This window comes from Heloderma suspectum, chromosome 5 (genome assembly GCF_057233095.1).
Source record: "Heloderma suspectum isolate Gila_16-S chromosome 5, 16-S_ref, whole genome shotgun sequence".
Taxonomy (NCBI): Eukaryota; Metazoa; Chordata; class Lepidosauria; order Squamata; family Helodermatidae; genus Heloderma; species Heloderma suspectum.
Genome location: NC_139462.1, coordinates 66,317,260 through 66,335,793, shown reverse-complemented (window position 1 = coordinate 66,335,793; position 18,534 = coordinate 66,317,260). Strand labels below are relative to the sequence as shown.

At 44.6% G+C, this 18,534-nt stretch overlaps 1 protein-coding gene across 2 annotated transcripts in view; it reads right to left on the bottom strand.

Annotated features, from left to right (window-relative positions):
* The window catches only part of FHDC1 (FH2 domain containing 1), a 59,973-nt gene extending 41,749 nt beyond the window's left edge, over window positions 1-18,224 (bottom strand). Inside the window, exons 1-2 of one of the 2 annotated variants that reach the window (XM_084856288.1) lie at window positions 18,092-18,224; window positions 16,140-16,198 (exon numbers count right to left, since the gene is read on the bottom strand). The gene's annotated coding sequence lies outside the window, so the exon portion shown is untranslated. The remainder of the gene's footprint in view (window positions 1-16,139; window positions 16,199-18,091) is intronic. The other variant, XM_084856289.1, reaches the window with a different exon arrangement.
* Between the last annotated feature and the right edge of the window lie 310 nt (window positions 18,225-18,534).

Here is an 18,534-nt window from a genome sequence, read left to right as displayed (position 1 = left end):
AGAATAAAATAAGGCAAATCTCTACCCAGCCAATGAGCAAAAACTCAAACCATTTAAAATCTTTTCTCCTATATATTCCCATGTAAAACTGAGCTACCTCGCTTGAACCATAATTTAACAACAATTGAAAAGTTTAATACCTAACTCAAAGTAACTTTAAGATGAAAAGGTAATTTACACTTACCTAATGTAAAAAGCCAGTGGTAATCTATCCTTCTGCCCAAACAACCAAGAATTAAAATCTTATTCACACTACATTAAAAGAATTAATTGCAGCCCTTGGCCTCATGATTTGATTGTCACTTATCATGAACATAGTTTGCATATCATCATCATCAACAACAACACTATGGATGCCACACAACAGCAGGAAGGCATTCCATACTACTATTTGAAATTTCTATCCTTAAGTGTGTAAAATCTTTGCCTGCCTCTTCCAAAAAAGCTTGCTGTAGGAACTTAATGACAAAGAAAACAAGGTAGCAAAGTTTCTTTAATTGCTTCTCGGTTTTAGCACATTTACCTTTATAACTTCAACATTCCCTGCAATTGCGGGGGTAATTCACTACCTGCTCTTTGAAAGGAAAACTTTAACTCTTGCATCAGGGTAGGGCACATATTGCTTGCCACTGGCTTAAGTCAGCTTAAACAAAAAATGTATTTGCCCAATTTGGGGGGGGGGGTCTCCCTCTTTGCCCTGGATTACAGCCTAACCCATTCATCAGGGTTTCCTGGCCCTTTGTGTATCATTTTCAGGGCAGCTAGAAAGGGCTGCCATGGGAAGAGGGGGACAGGAAAGTCTACTTCTGCCAGCATGAGTTGCACACACCTAAATCTGGATCTAACCCTATGTGCTTCTTCAGGGCAACATTTGTGGGGAATAGCAAAGTTATTATGTTGAACAGATTACACGAGCGAAGGCTTGCCAATTCTTTTCTACAGAGGAAGTGTTATGTGCATATATGTGTAGGATACCACCGTTTCTCTACTCACAAATGTTAATAGAAAACCCTAGTCAACTGTCATTTCCATGGGCACACTGGAATTGTGGATCATAGTTCACAAGCTTAATGGTGCAATCCTATGGATGTTTAAACTGAAAACAGTCCTACAACTCCCAACATTCTTCAGCTGGCATGGCTGGGATTTGTAGGATTTTTTCCTGTCTAAATATGCATAGGATTGCACCAGAAGTCATTTAAATGTACCAGCTAAGGCCTCCAATTCTCAGTTTAGGTTTTTAAGCAGAAGTCTCAATATGCCCAGCCATACTCACAAAAAGTGATTGAGCTTTAATGAGCTTCCGTCGTGCATTAAAAACGTGGTTGTTCAGGCAGGCATTTGGGGTGGGTTAGGGTATTTTTTTTTTAAAAAAAATTTATGGTAAAATTTTATTGTTTTAAATTGTTTATGGTGGGTTGTACATCGCCCAGAGTGGCTGGGTGACCAGTCAGATGGGCGATTAATAAATTTAATAAATAAATAAATAAATAAATTGTTTTCTGAATGACTGGCCACATACATCCACATTAACGGGACTTAAAAGTGCAAGGTTAGAAAACTATATTTAACCAAATGCCTTTCACATCTCAGAAAATAGTTCTCTCACTTTTATGGAACAGAAACAAACCACAAACAATTAATTGTATAACCAATGACTAATTGAAAGATATTTTAAAATTGAGTATTTAATCCATTATAAAGCATAAATAAAAACATATGAAAAAGTTTACATAAAATGCACAAATGAAGCCGATATACAAAACCTAGAATTGTACTCCTCGTTATATCCTCAGCAGTCACATTTTACATTTTTTAGAGAGCAATCCTATGGTCCCTAGACTGCATCCCAGGGGCCATAGGATTGGTTGGATACCCCCCCCCCCCGCAACCTGCCGAGGTCTTAGACAAGAGCTCCAAACTTGGAGGACTTTTCCCAATGCTGGAACCCCCTTCCTGGCTCCTCCCAGCCACCGCAGATCTTTCCACAGGGGACCTCTACAAGGTCAGAACTCCAACCTCATTGGGGGGGAGGGGTGTTGCAGGTGTGCCAGTGGTCAGACAGGGAGTGGCCAAAGATCCAAGGGATCCTAAGCCCTCCCAGTCCCCAACCATGTCCACAACATAGAAGGGAAGTTAGATGAGCTCTGAAGCCTGAGCAACTGATTTTCCCCTTTCGGGGGGATGGAGAGAGAAAAACTTATTTATTTATTTATTTAAAATATTTATTGGCTGCCTTTCAAAGCAGAAGCCATCCCACGGTGGCTTATTCCAATAAAATACATAAAAACAGTTAGAATATTAAAAGTGATAAAAACATAAACACAGTAAAATAGCAATAAAAATCAACTATAAAAGCCAACAATAAAACCACCAGCAACAACAGCAATAACAGCAACAGCAGCAGTCATATCAAGAGAAGGCCAAGGTAAAATAATATGTTTTCATTGCCTTCTTAAAAGCCTGCAGTGATGGAACATGGCGGGCCTCTGATGGCAACTTGCTCCAAAGGAATAGGGCCACTGCAGAGAATGCCCTCTCACATGTGGTCACCCACCTAACTGCTCTCATAGTGGCAAGTGAGAAGGGCCTCTCTTTCTGTTCTTAAAGTGCAGGCAGGCTGATATGGGTGAAGGCGGTTCTTCAAGTAACTTGGTCCCAAACCATTTAAGGCCTTAAAGGTCAAAACCAGCACTTTCAATGCTTCTGCCATTCCTTTCACCCTGCTGGCAAGAGGCTTTCAACAAGACAGAGCCTCCAAGATCAATGCATCCTGTCATTAGGGTTCCTCGCCTTTAGGATTGTGCTCCTAATAGTCTGCCCAAATGTTAGATACAGACTTTGTGTGTTGAGCTACGTTTAAAATAATAGATTGGTGAGAAATACTTAAAATATGTTTCACTTAAAATGTAATAGGCCAATTTACTGGGAAGACATTATCTTAAACTCAGCATTCAAGTTTTTGTAAGTCGGTCAACAGGTTAAAGACCAAACTCTGGATACTGGATTAATCAAGGGTCCCAAAGAATCCTGATATATTTCAACATAAACCCAGCAGCTTTTTATGTTGTTCCAGTTGATCAGGTGGCAAGTTGTTTAATGTAATTTAATACTGGGAGCTGGGGGAGGATGAAATCTATTCAGTGAACACTTAAGCCAACCTTCCCTAACATGGTGTCCTCCAGATGTGTTGGACTGTAACTCCCATCATTCCTAGCCAACATGAGGTTGCAGTCCAACACATCTGGAGACGTCAGGCTGTGGAAAGCTGACTTAAATCCTTATGTTGCTAGGTTGCAATTGCAGCCTCCATAAATAAGTGACTAAATGCAAAGAGGAAGCTGCATAGCCTAAACTCTACATATGTGCAAAGCTATGTATTTACATAGGCAAACCTGTATGTCCAGATTATCTCATGCTAGGGTAATAGGCATTTCAAAAGTTAGGACAACCACCACGTAATTGTACTATCATCATCCAACAAGTAAGGACAACACTGGCAGCACCTATTTAAACAAGTAAAGGCAGCATTGGCCATTTTTTGAGATTCATTTTTCAAAACCACAAGATAAAGCATGAGCATTCATTCTTATTGATTAAACTCCTTATGCTGCCTTCTCAAGTGTTTGCAGCAAACCCCAATGTAATTCAAATGGTTAAGCAAAAGGGATCCTATAAAGAAACAGGGCTTAATCACAGATGTGGCTGGAAACAGCATAAACACAATACTTTACCACAACACTTGAAAATAGTGCACTGAAAAGGGTAAATGGAAAACAGGGCAACGAACGTAGCAGAAATTATAGAATGCTACTTGAAGAACCAAACTTTGATTAAAAAAACAGACATTTTTAGCATTCTATTACCTCTTTCCTACCTATGTGCATTTTTAAAGTACATGCGGAGAAGCATCCAATAACAGCAAAAGATCTGCATCTTTGTAACATATGGAGGGGATATCAGGCTCAATTATGGCAGAAAAGCTAATGGTTTTTTCAGATATTTACAATACATCTGATCAACCATGTTAAAGATGCACAAGTGACAAAAACAACACACAATTTCTGCTTTAGGAATTGGGTCACAAAACCTAATGAGGAAATTGAGAGTGCTGGACTTGACACTACACGGCCGATGTTCAAATCTCAAGAGTCTCAATGGATAGCTTTCAAACAAGTCACCCCAGAACCATCTCTCTTAGCCTCAATTCTCCACCCTGCAAAATGGGAATACTAATCCTGCAGGTTTTTGTGTTTGCACATTAAACATTATGGTGCGGAACACAGATACTACTGTGGATACACACCATGTAGTTGTACCTGAAAGCCCTGATGGCTACATGTCTACTAAGTGTTTAGAAACACACATTTCACACTTTAGGGCATTTACCATAGCACACACTGGTAGATACTGGAAATGTTTGCCACACATAAAAGTATGAACTGACCTCAAATGACTACTGGGACCACCACAAAGCCCTCCCCGTCTAATCCTCTTTTCTGTTTTGCTTTTTCTGTTTTCTTTTCTCCCTTGTAGAAAGCCATTGAATAGCTAGATTTCTCTTTGTTGTTGTTGTTGTTGTTCAGTCGCTAAGTTGTGTCCAACTCTTTGTGACCCCATGGACCATAGCATGCCAGGCCTTCCTGTCCCGCGCTCTCTCCAGGAGTGTGCTCAAGTTCATATTCATTGCATCGGTGATGCTATCTAGCCATCTCATCCTCTGCCGTCCACGTCTCCTTTTGCCTTCAATCTTTCCCAGCATCAGGGTCTTTTCCAGGGAGTTTTCTCTTCGCATTAGGTGGCCAAAATATTTGAGCTTCAGCTTCAGGAACTGTCCTTCCAAGGAGCAGTCAGGGTTGATTTCCTTTAGGGTTGACTGATTTGACCTCCTTGCAGTCCAGGGGACTCGTAAGAGTCTTCTCCAGCACCACAGTTCGAAAGCATCAGTTCTTCGACACTCAGCCTTCCTTATAGTCCAGCTCTCACAGCCATACATTACTACTGGGAAAACCATAGCTTTGATTAGACGGACTTTTGTCGGCAAGGTGATGTCTCTGCTTCTTACCATGCTGTCTAGGTTTGCCATAGCTTCCCTCCCAAGGAGCAAGCATCTTTTAATTTCATGGCTAAAGTCACCATCTGCAGTGATCTTGGAGCCGAAGAAAACAAAATCTGTCACTGCTTCCATTTCTTCCCCTTCTATATGCCAGGAAGTGATGGGGCCAGATGCCATGATCTTCGTTTGTTTAATGTTGAGTATCAAACCAGCTTTTGCACTCTCCTCTTTCACCCTCAACAAGAGGCTCTTTAGATCCTCTTCGCTTTCTGCCATTAGGGTGGTATTGTCTGCGTATCTGAGGTTGCTGATAATTCTCCCGGCAATCTTAATTCCGACCTGTGATTCATCCAACCCAGTGTTTCTCATTATGTACTCTGTATATAAGTTAAATAAGCAGGGGGACAATATGCAGTTTTGTCGTACTCCTTTCCCAATTTTGAACCAATCAGTTGTTCCATGTCTGGTTCTTACTGCTGCTTCTTGTCCCTCGTACAGGTTTCTCAGGAGACAGGTAAGGTTGTCTGGTACCCCCATCTCTTTCAGAATTTGCCACAGTTTGTTGTGATCCACACAATCAAAGGCTTTAGCATAGTCAATGAAGCAGAAATAGACGTTTTTCTGGAATTCTCTTGCTTCCTCCATGATCCAGCGAATGTTGGCGATTTGATCTCTAGTTCCTCTGCCTCTTCGAAACACAGCTTGTACTTCCGGTAGTTCTCGGTTCACATGCTGCTGAAGCCTAACTTGTAGGATTTTGAGCATAACCTTGCTGGCATGTGAAATGAGCACAACTGTACGTTAGTTTGAACACTCTTTGGCACTGCCCTTCTTTGGAACTGAATGTCAACTGACCTTTACCAGTCTTGTGGCCACTGTTGAGTGTTCCAAATTTGTTGGCATATTGAGTGCAGCACTTTAACAGCATTATCTTTTAGGATTTTAAATAGCTCAGCTGGAATACTGTCATCTCCGCTAGCTTTGTTGTTAGGAATGCTTCCTAAGGCCCACTTGACTTCACTCTTGAGGATGTCTGGCTCAAGTTCAGTGACCGCACTATCATGGCTATCAGGGACATTCAGATCTTTCCTGGATAGTTCTTCTGTGTAGTCTTTCCACCTCTTCTTAATCTCATCTGCTTCTGTTAGGTCCCTGACTTCTTTGCCCTTTATCATGCCCGTCTTTGCACAAAACTTTGCCCACTTATTTGTGGGGTGCCACAGGGTTCCATCCTCTCCCCGATGCTATTTAACATCTATGTGAAGCCGCTGGGGGCTATCATCAGGAGGTTTGGGGTGCAGTGTCATCAATATGCGGATGACACGCAGCTCTACCTCTCGTTTAAATCTTCACCAAGGTTGGCCGTAGAATCCCTGTCCAAATGTCTGGAGACGGTGAGTGGCTGGATGGGGAGGAATAGGCTGAAGCTGAACCCTGACAAGAACGAGGTACTTTTGGTGGGAGACAAGAGGAGGCTGGGAGATGTTGACCTGGTGTTGAATGGGGTACGGCTACCCTTGAAAGACCAGGTCCGCAGCCTGGGGTCATTTTGGACTCCCAGCTGTCCATGGAGGCTCAGGTGTCAGCTGTGAGCCGGACAGCGCTGTATCAACTCCATCTGATACGGCGGCTGCGCCCCTACCTTCCCGACCATCTGCTCCCATCGGTAGTACATGCCCTGGTCTCCTCTCGTTTAGACTACTGTAATGCGCTCTACGTGGGCAACCCTTGAAGACGGTTCGGAAACTGCAGCTGGTACAGAAAGCGGCGGCTCGCCTGATTAAAGGCAGCCGCCGGCGAGATCACATCACTCCAGTGCTGAAGGAGTTGCACTGGTTACCAGTTGTTTTCCGGGCCAAATTCAAGGTGTTGGTTTTGACCTTTAAAACCCTATATGGTTCCGGCCCAGCCTATCTTAAGGAGCGCCTCCAGCAGCACCAGACAGGCCGCTTAACAAGATCAGCCTCGGATGGCCTTCTCTCTGTCCCATCAGCCAGGACAGCTAGACTGGTGGGGACGAGGGACAGGGCCTTTTCTGTGGTGGCCCCCACTCTGTGGAACTCCCTCCCTAGGGAACTCAGTCATGCCCCCTCTTTAATGAGCTTCCGTTGTGCATTAAAAACGCTGTTGTTCAGGCAGGCATTTGGGGTGGATTAGGGTATTTTAGAAAATGTTTTTACTGTAGAATTTTATTGTTTTAAACTGTTTTTATTGTATGTTGTACATCGCCCAGAGTGGCTGGGTGACCAGCCAGATGGGCGATTAATAAATTTAATAATAAAATCAATAAAAATAAAATGTTCCCTTGATATCTCCGATTTTCTTGAAAAGATCTCTAGTCTTTCCCATTCTATTGTTTTCTTTGATTTCTTTGCATTGTTCATTTAAGAAGGCCTTCTTGTCTCTCCTTGCTATTCTCTGGAAATCTGCATTCGGTTGGGTATATCATCCCCTTTCTCCCTTACTTTTCACTTCCCTTCTTTCCTCAGCTACTTGTAAAGCCTCATCAGACAGCCACTTGGCTTTCTTGCATTTCTTTTTCTTTGGGATGGATTGAGTTGCTGCCTCCTGAACAGTGTTACGGACCTCCGTCCATAGTTCCTCAGGCACTCTGTCTATCACGTCTAATCCCTTAAATCCATTCCTCACCTCCACTGTATATTCATAAGGGATATGATTTAGGTCATACCTGAATGGTTTAATGGTTTTCCCTACGTTCTTCAATTTCAGCCGAAATTTTGCAACAAGCAGCAGCTCATGATCTGAGCCACAGTCAGCTCCAGGTCTTGTTTTTACTGACTGAATAGAGCTTCTCCATCTTTGGCTGCAAAGGACATAATCAATCTGATTTCAATATTGACCATCTGGTGATGTCCGTGCGTAGAGTCGCCACTCGTGCTGTTGGAAAAGAGTGTTTGCTATGATCAGCGTGTTCTCTTGGCAAAATGCGATTAGCCTTTGTCCTGCTTCATTTTATATACCAAGGCCATGCTTGCCTGTTATCCCAGTGATTTCTTGACTTCGTACTTTAGCATTCCAATCCCCTATGATGAAGAGGACATCTTTTTGTGGTGTTAGTTCTACAAGGTGTTGTAGGTCTTCACAGAACCGATCAACCTCAGCTTCTTCAGCATCAGTGGTTGGGGCATAGACTTGAATTACTGTGATGTTGAATGGTTTGCCTTGGATTCGTACTGAGATCATTCTATCCTTTTTGAGATTGTACCCCAGGACTGCTTTTCCCACCCTTTTGTTGACTATGAGTGCTACTGCATTTCTTCTAAGGGATTCTTGCCCACAGTAGTAGATATAATGGTCACCTGATTTAAATTCACCCATGCTTGTCCATTTTAGTTCTCTGATTCCCAAGATGTCAATGTTCAATCTTGCCATCTCATATTTGACCACCTCCAGCTTACCTTGATTCATTGATCTTACATTCCAGGTTCCTAAACAATATTGCTCTTTGCAGCATCGGACTTTCTTTTCACCATCAGACACGTCCACAGCTGAGTGTCCTTTCAGCTTTGGCCCAGCCGCTTCACTCTTTCTGGCGCTACTTGGAAATACCCTCTGCTCTTCCCCAGTAGTATATTGGACACCTTCCGACCTGAGGGGCTCATCTTCCGGCGTCATCTCTTTTAGCCTTGTGATACGTTCCATGGGGTTTTCTTGGCAAGAATCCTGGAGTGGGTTGCCATTTCCTTCTCCAGTGGACCACATTTTGTCAGAACTCTCCACCATGACCTGTCCGTCTTGGGTGGCCCTGCACAGCACAGCTTATGGCTTCACTGAGTTATGCAAGCCCCTTCGCCACAACAAGGCAGTGATCCATGAAGGGGATATTTCTCTTTATTGATCCCCAATTTGATCATGGGCAAGTATTAACGTGAGGATAGCACAGTTCACAGCTCTACCTCTCATTCAAATCTTCACCAAGGTTGGCTGTAGAATCCCTGTCCAAATGTCTGGAGACGGTGAGTGGCTGGATGGGGAGGAATAAGCTGAAGCTGAACCCTGACAAGACCGAGGTACTTTTGGTGGGAGACAAGAGGAGGTTGGGAGATGTTGACCTGGTGTTGAATGGGGTACGGCTACCCTAGAAAGACCAGGTCCGCAGCCTAGGGGTCATTTTGGACTCCCAGCTGTCCATGGAGGCTCAGGTGTCAGCTGTGAGCCGGACAGCGCTGTATCAACTCCATCTGATACGGCGGCTGCGCCCCTACCTTCCCGACCATCTGCTCCCATCGGTAGTACATGCCCTGGTCTCCTCTCGTTTAGACTACTGTAATGCGCTCTATGTGGGGTTACCCTTGAAGACGGTTCAGAAACTGCAGCTGGTACAGAAAGCGGCGGCTCGCCTGATTAAAGGCAGCCGCCGGCGAGATCACATCACTCCAGTGCTGAAGGAGTTGCACTGGTTACCAGTTGTTTTCCGGGCCAAATTCAAGGTGTTGGTTTTGACCTTTAAAACCCTATATGGTTCCGGCCCAGCCTATCTTAAGGAGCGCCTCCAGCAGCACCAGACAGGCCGCTTAACAAGATCAGCCTCGGATGGCCTTCTGTCTGTCCCATCAGCCAGGACAGCTAGACTGGTGGGGACGAGGGAGAGGGCCTTTTCTGTGGTGGCCCCCACTCTGTGGAACTCCCTCCCTAGGGAACTCAGTCATGCCCCCTCTTTAATGAGCTTCCGTTGTGCATTAAAAACGTGGTTGTTCAGGCAGGCATTTGGGGTGGGTTAGGGTATTTTAGAAAATGTTTTTATTGTAGAATTTTATTGTTTTAAACTGTTTTATTGTATGTTGTACATCGCCCAGAGTGGCTGGGTGACCAGCCAGATGGGCGATTAATAAATTTAATAATCATAATAATAATAATAACCTACCGATGAAGGCGTCATCAGTCAAATCACATCCACTACATGCTAGATTGCATCTAACCCAGTAACATAACTGTACTATTAATGTGCATGTACAATCTTCTCTCACAAATTTTTCAGATAATATTTCTTTTTCTAGGTTGGATTCATCAAAGCAGTTTCTTTTCTTTGATAGCCTTGAAAAAGTTTTACTATTCCTTTTAGTGTATTGATGCAAGACATTATGTTAAGGTGAAATACTGGGGTGGGGGGAATTAAGTGGTTTGTTTTCAGTTGGAAGAGGTGCACAGAAACAAGTTTCCAAATTGAAGGTGACCAGAAACCAACAGAATACAAGTAGGATCCTACACTTATTAAACATAAAAATTCAACTCCAAGATGTGATGAAACATGGAATATAATGACTAGGAAGGAAGCTTGAAGTGTGTGGTGAAATGAATTATCACACTTGTCAAGAAGAAGCAGGGTATTAGGAGAGGCTTTACAAAATTGTGCATCATGGACAAAGAAGGTAATAAAGATATGAGGAGAGCTTGCAAAGGAAAGACCATTATTGCCAGTCTGTATTATCACAACAATGTAGACCTGTGTTACAATAATATTTAAAGGAAACCTTCTTGAGCAGGATAAAAAGAAATGAAGATGTTGGATTAAGGTTAACTATTAGGGAAAGAAAACTACTATCCCTAAGAACAATGGCAAAGTGAGGTTTATTGTGGATTGGTAGGTAGGGTGTTGAGAAAATGCGGTTGATTGTTTAGATGTTGTCATAATTATGATAACATTAAAAATCAATATATTGCTGGTATGATAAGCAAAGTGATAGCATCAGGCACTATATGAATATGTTAAAAGCCAACAGAAAACTAAATGGATAAACCCCCTAGCTTTAGTTACTCTCCATGGCCACAATTCACCTTTCCTATTCATCTCCCACCATGGTCTTATGGATTTTCCATTCACAAGCTTTTACAGGTGAGCTTCCAGATAAATTGTGCTGAATGATGTTGACATTTAATAACAAATCCAAAATATGGTTTGCATAATCCAGCTGGGGTTTTATGGCTAAAGATTGTTTCCATTACACAGGATTCACTTCTTTAATCTACAATGGGTTGGGCTCAAAAAAGCTTTTAGGAAAGCAGCAGGTATGCTCAGCGATATGCTGTTTAATCAAAAAGATCATGAAAAATAGTTAAGAATCAGATATCTAACTTACAAGAGCATTATTTGGTTGCAATAGGAAATACTGGATAGATGAAATTTTCTTCTACTAGACTAACCAGTTTTAAAGATATTGAAGATGTGCATCAATAATGGACAATTCTAAACATATCACGCTCATGCATAACATTCATAAAAGCCCAGTAATCCCAAATTACAATTTATGTCCAAGGTAAGCATGGATGCTACAAGTTAGTCTCTGTTCTATCCATCTGTTAAGGAAGTAGGAGATGAATGATCCAAGAGGAAGTGATTAATACATTCTTGCATTACAGTGATGTGGAGAATTAATTGATCTATGAGGACGATAAAGGAGATTCCTCTGTAATCGAGGGCAATTCTGAATAAGACAGGGAGCAATCCTTCTCAGCAGCCTTGTATTAAGGACTGACAAGTGAGAAGAAGCAAGAGAAGCATCCATTAGTATGTCTAATAATTCCATCCTACTCATAGTACTTCAATGCAAGTTTTACTGATTTAAATGAAAACTGCCTTCCTCACAGGTTTAGGATAGAATTGTGTTCTATTTAAAGTCAACCCTATTGTGTACTGCCTAGAGCAGCCTTCCCCAACCTGGTGGCCTTTGGACTACAACTCCCATAGTTTCTGACTATTGGCCATGCTGGCTGGGGCTGATGAGAGATGCAATCCAAAACATCTGGAGGTCACCATGTTGCAGAATGCTGACCTAAAGGAATCACATCTTCAAGGTGGGAGAAGACAAGATGGGGACAAAGTAAAGAGATACAAAAGGACAACTGCAAATATGACACTTCTTCCCCTTTCAAGAGATAAGAAAGCATAGGGGTGGCAAGGAGGAAAACTGTACCATAAGATCTTGATTTGGAGAAGCTGCCCGATTGGCACAGAAGTTCCTCGTCAGTATCACAGTTCTGTTTGTGGAACTGTATGACTGCAAACATTTCAAAAATGGCAAGTTAGGCTAGCAGAGAGATGTCTAGATTTCCATAGCTAACCTTCTCCCTGTCCCGCAAAGATATGCCTACCAAGCAAGAAACATGGCAAATGACAGGGGCTCCCTGGCTCACAAGAGTTCACCAATTTGCTACACTGTCCTCTTCTCTGAACATAACATAAGAATCGCCCTGTGTGATCAGACTAAAGTTCAGCATACTGGTAAAATCCAATGCCCTACTTAGAGCAGACCCACTGAAAGGAATGGTACTTCAGTTAGTCATGACTAACTTAAGACCCATTCATTTCAATGGGTCTACTCAGAGTAGGACATACATTGGATTTTACCCTCTGTTCCCATGGTGGCTTACCAGATGCCTCCATAACACAATATGCCACAACTGGTTTTCCTTTCATTCCAAAAATTATGTAGCAATCCTCAAAGGAGCAAATTAGAACACACAACTCCATTGAACACGTTGTTTTAAGACTACCAGTAATACATGCACAGCAACAATAAGTCACACTTGTTAGGAGTATGTCTCATAGCAGAATACAAATGGTATGGCAAAAATGACTGATGAGACAAAATTATTTTTAAGAGTCATATTGGTGACCAACTGCAGATTTTAGCTGCCAGTTTTAAAAACTAAGATGCCCATTTGAGTAGGCTGCAGCTGATATAACATTTATTTATTTATTTATTAGATTTATTAGCTGCCCATCTGGATGGCTACCTGGCTACTCTAGGCGGCATACAATACAAATAACAATACAAAACACAACAAATTTACATAATCAACTGAACAAAACAACATTGCTCTAAAAAACCCTAACCCATCCCAAATGCCTGCCCGAACAGCCAAGTTTTCAAAGCCCGGTGGAAGCTCATCAAAGAAGGGGCATGGTGGAGGTCACTAGGGAGGGAATTCCACAGAGTGGGGGCACCACAGAAAAGGCCCTCTCCTTAGTCCTCACCAGCCTAGCTGTCCTGGCTGATGAGACAGACAGAAGGCCTTCCGAGGCCGATCTCGTTGAGCAGCATCCTTGGTGTTGTTGGAGGCGCTCCTTAAGATAAACTGGGCTGGAACCATATAGGGTTTTAAAGGTCAATGCCAACACCTTGAATTGGGCCCAAAAAACAACTGGTAACCTGTGCAACTCCTTCAGCACTACAGTGATGTGGCCCCGCCAACAGCTGCCTTTAAAATGTGACATAGATCAATCAAAATTTAGTACCAGGCCTCAATATTTAAAATTCCAGTCTAACCAGAGCAGTGGGCTTCTCAAACTTCATTTGAAGTTAGGCAAAGGGTACACTTCACAGTTGTTTAAAATAAATATTCCATTTCAGATCGGTTTGGTTATGGGCAAGTTCCTTCATCTTGCTGAAAGTTCACTCTAGGAAAGACACACATTTGTTTATTGCAGCTTCCCCTCACCCCCTGTGTCAGTTGTATCTGCTTTAGGCGAGGGCGTACTTTGTCTTGGCATAGCACGGAAACGCAACAACTGGAGAAAGAATTAAATGGTTTTATTTTGATGCTGTTGCCTTACCCAAGGTGTACCTTGAGGCATATTCACCATATAGTCCCCAGCTATTAAGAAAGAGGAGAATATCAAAGTACACAGGAGCCTAAAAACACAATTGCTCAATTTGTTTCAGCAGGTGTCTCCTACCTATAACTAAGTGCAAGAATAAAACTGAAGGTTATTGCCACACACTTTGCTGGATGTGGGATAACACCCTGAACAACCAGTCTGAAGCGAACTGGAGTCTCAATTCTAAGAGGTTCTAAGAGGACCAGTTCCCACACAACCCAGGTGTTCAGGTAATATGCGGTGGGGTGCGGTCGTGAGCCTCACATAGGCCCTGGTTCACATTACAGGGTGTGAGTGTGGTAGGGGGGAAATATGCATGCTTGAGGCTCACTCTCACAATCCCATCGTAGGTATCACCTACACACCCGTGTTGTGCACAGATACTTAGAACTGCTTTGCATGTAAAAGCCAATATGCCAGCATAATGCTCTAGAGGGGAACTAACACATCTTGCTGCAAAGGAGATGTACACCAAAAAAAGTAGCATTATACCAGAAGTACAAGTAGAGTAAGATATTTGTACAGTGCTGACGCTGCTTCTTAGAATATGTGAAACCAACTATCTTTTATTTCATACAGACAAAACAAAGGGAGAATGTATGCATTATGTTTGCATCTATAGTATTTAAAACAAACCCACCACTACAAGTGCATATGTTGAACAGCAAATGGTTCATCTATCTAGGCTCTCTGATAGTAACAACCATCAGGGATACACATGCAAAGTGAGAAATCTCCAGACGTAAACTATAGTTTGCCTTTGTCATGCTATTTTATATTATTACAATATTCCAGTTAGCCTACAATTAAATTTATAGTCATCCCCAGTCTCTCAAAATAATAAAGTATCTAGAACAATATACAGTTGTACTTATGATAATAAGAGTGAAAGATGCAGAGATCCTACCACAGGCAATAAAAGCAAAATGTCACAGGCAATTTGGAGTTCACACTGCAAGACAAGCTTCCATATCAGAACAATGATGCCTTAAGCTTCTCATACACCACAAGTGTTCACCTCAGTACGCAAATGTCAGGATGTCAATAATACCCATACAAAAAGGCAAATTGAGTAACAAACCACAGACAGAGCAGCAGCAAATACTGCTATATATAGCAGGAATACAACAAATGGCATTTTAAAGGTTTTTCCCCCATTAAAGAGGAATAAACAGTTTATCTTGCTTAGGACATCCTGGGATATTTACTGGGAAGCAAGCCCAAATTATTTCATCAAAAATGCCCTGAATTTTCACCCCTTGAATACAGAACATGCAATGCACTGGTTAATTGCTTTTCATCTGAGATGCACATGATATCCCATCCTCAATAACAAATGCATTGGTGAGAATTTTCATTTTCTCAGCACTCAAACCATATTGAGTTACCAGCTGAATGTGATTTCTGCTCCTGCTAGCACAGCTATTGAAACCAAAGTGATGTGTCACCAATTATTATTGGTGATATTGTTACAGGCACTTATTGGTCGGCATCCATATAGTAACCTCAGAGCAACAGTGACACATGCCCCACCCTCTTCTCAAAATCTTGTTCTGTTACCCCATGGCACCAAAATCAATTTTGCAGTGTTGGAGAGAACACCTTCCTAGAATAGAAACCTAGCCATCTCTCTGTCGTTATGGAAGAATTATGGGGCTGGCACTAGTAAGGCACTAGGAAGAAGTTTTAGGACAGAACCATGGCTGGCTGGGGAATGCTGGGAGCTGTAGGACTTCTTTTTCTGTCTAAACATACATAGGATTGCACCCTTAGCATCTTGAATCACCTCCTTATACACCTCTTAAAAAAGTGTTCTCACAGGAGCAACACAGTTTTTATAAATCCGACAATGCGCCCCACCCCCAACAACATCTTATTGTCTAAGCTCAAACAATTAACTCGATTGCCTCTCTGGCTAGCTGCTAAAATGAAATTTTAAGTTATTGGGGTTCTGAAAAGTATGGTTTTGAAATGGAAAACAATTCCCACCCTCAAATATCTGGAAGACAATAGTACATTTGCTTTATTTGCTCTCAATCTGCACTTCCCAAACGAAGAGGTTTGTCCTTTGTGCTAATAAAAAAAGAAAAGGGGGTGGCACATGTGAACTTAGAAGAATTGAACTGTCTTGCCTTTAAGAGACCACCCAAGATGGGGTTGGCCCCCTCCCCCAAAAAAGTGTTACTACAAGTTGATCATTAAAAAAAATGGTTAACCCAGATTTGCCCTGGTCCCTGTTTGGTTAATGATAGTTGCCTAGAAGAGAAATTTGCAATTAGCTACTCCACTCTTAACAACTAGTGAGTGTTTTAGACTGGAGTGCTGTGTGGTTAAAACAAGGGGGGGAAACTCCAGAGGAATTGCAAGCAGGAGAGAGAATCACTTTGAGAGAGTCTCTCCCCACCCCCCACCCCTCATGCTACACCTCAGATCAACAGCAACAAAAAGATAAAACGCCCTTACCTCATCATTACCCTCCCAGGCTTTTATTTTTAATTGCTTGTTTTGTTTCTGGGTGGATCCTGAAGAGGAAAAAAAAGAAAAGGCCAATTAAAAATAACAAACCCACTGACAGATAGGGACTACGTCTGATTAGACGGGCAGGGGCGAGGCGGTGCTGGCTGCAGCAGAGAAAAGATTGCCCCCTCCCCACAGGGGGCATGAGATGCTGTCGCCAAAGCAGCCCGTCTATTGCACAGACGCCCTCTGCACACCACACAGGCACAACCTACCGTGCGCGTGTGAGTTTTGAGGGTCTGTGCCTGACGTTGCACCTTCACCCCACACGAGTTCATGCACACAGCAAGGCGCATGTCCCAGTTTTCCTACTCCGGGGGCCGCAGCCTCTTTCCCAGGAGAACGCCGGCGTCCCCTCGGCAACCCTTCCCGCCTGCCCGTTTCTTCCCGGGGGTGTGAACGAGAACAAGGCTCGTCGTCGTCTCTTCCTCCCACCGGAGCCGCCGCCGCCGCCGCCCCCACAACCGTTTTCTACGCCAAGAAGCCCCCTATTGTTTTCCTCTGCTGCGCCTCCCACAAAGGGACCTGTCGTCCCGCTCTCCCTCTCTGAATGAAAGAGTTCTCTTCAGAGCTCCTCCGGGCACCTTGCGGTGCCTCCCGGGCCTGGGGAGAGGCGCGGGAAGGCGACGGCTTCTGCTGATCCAAGGTGGCCTCGACTCTTTGTAATCAGATATTCCCTGTTTCCCACCAGCCCGAGGGGAAAACGCGCGCGGCGGCTGGAGAGGAGGAGGAGGCCGACTGGCCGAGAACAGCCAGCGGCGCTCAACTACCCGCCAGTCAGCCGAGTCCTGTCGCGGGCTCCCCCCCCCCCCCAAAATCTTCTGTCTAACTTATGGTTCTCAGAAGCAATAAGAGACCTACTACGCTTGCGTGGCTACATTTCCAGCTTCAGGCACCCGGGAAGGCCAACCCGTCTGAAATCGAAGAGACGTCAGTACGTGTCTTGTTCTCGGAGGAGTTACTTCTGAAAGTGTGTGGAAGAAACTGGGGCTCGTGGACCCGGGGGGGGGGGGAGGAGAGACTGAAGAGATCTATTACCCCCCCCCATTTCGCCTCTAGGCCTGATTTCTGGGGTGGGGGTAAAACCACAGAATCCAACTCAGGCAGAAACTGAATTACACGAAGACGCCGCTGCACTAAAGCACCCTCGTGAGGAGAGCGAGCTCTCTCACCTCCTGACACACCGAGACCGTGTCGCAAATGCGAGGACGAAGCCACAGCACGCGGCAGAATGAAAAGCTACCAAGATATGCGAAGACGTGCTGGGGAGAAAAAAAAATCTGCCAGGGGGGCGGCAAGAACAGCGAGAGGCAGGGAGGGAAGAGGGTGCAAATGAAGGAGATTCGCCGGGGCGGGGGGGGGGAGATCCCAAGAGAATCAGCCCTGCTCGCTATCATGACAGGCAGTGCTGGGGGCTGAAGGATGGCGGTGGGAATCGATTTTTAATTTAGCCGTGGGAGAAAGAAGCCTCAGTTCAGAGCCATGTCCTTCTTGCTGGTTTTCATTCGAGGGGCGCAGCGAAGCCGGGTTCTTCCTCCTGACCCCCCCCCCCGGTCATTTACCGATGGTTTCCTTACTCGATGCAGTGACAAGGATGTTGGGCAAAGCCACCGGGGATGGGGTGGGGTGGGGTGGGGTGGGGTGAGAATACCGCGATTTCGAGGAATCAGATCGGCGGCGGTACCTTTTACGCACGCCGTAATCTTCGTCCCTAGCTAAAGAGGATGACGATCCCAGGAAGACCTCCGTTGGCCTCGTCACGGGAATGAAAGAAGACGGGGAAGGCGAGTCCAAAGCACCGCCAGCGCCTCGGCTTACGGCTCTCGCCTGACTCTCGAGAAAGCCCGCCGCGCGTCGGCTTCGCGGATCGCGCGATCGTGCACAGGCCAGTGACCTACCTGGCTGCCAGGTGCAGGGGACCTCGGCCACCCCTGGGCTCCTCCAAGGACGCCGGCTTGGTGGCTACCCAACTCTCTCGGAACAGCGCCGCCGCCTCCTTCTCCTGCTCTGCCTCCTCCCTTCGCTCTCACTGCGGCCAGGATCCGGCCGCAAGAGCATGAGGCGGAGGCACGGCGCAGGCGCGGCGTTAGGCGGGGCTGCCTCAGGTAACAACGGCAGCCTGTTCTCCAAGCAGGACCTATAGCAGCCCAAAGGAAAAGAGATCGTACAGTTGCTGCTGCCGCCGCGCTTGGGAGCTTTAGGCTGCGGCTGCTACAATCCTATGCTCACCCGGGAGTAAGTGCCATTGAACGCCATGGGGCTTCCTTCCGAGTAGACCCGCGTAGGCTTGCGCTGCACGTGCCTGCGAGCCGCGGCGTCGGTGCAAGGGCCGGGAGAGGCC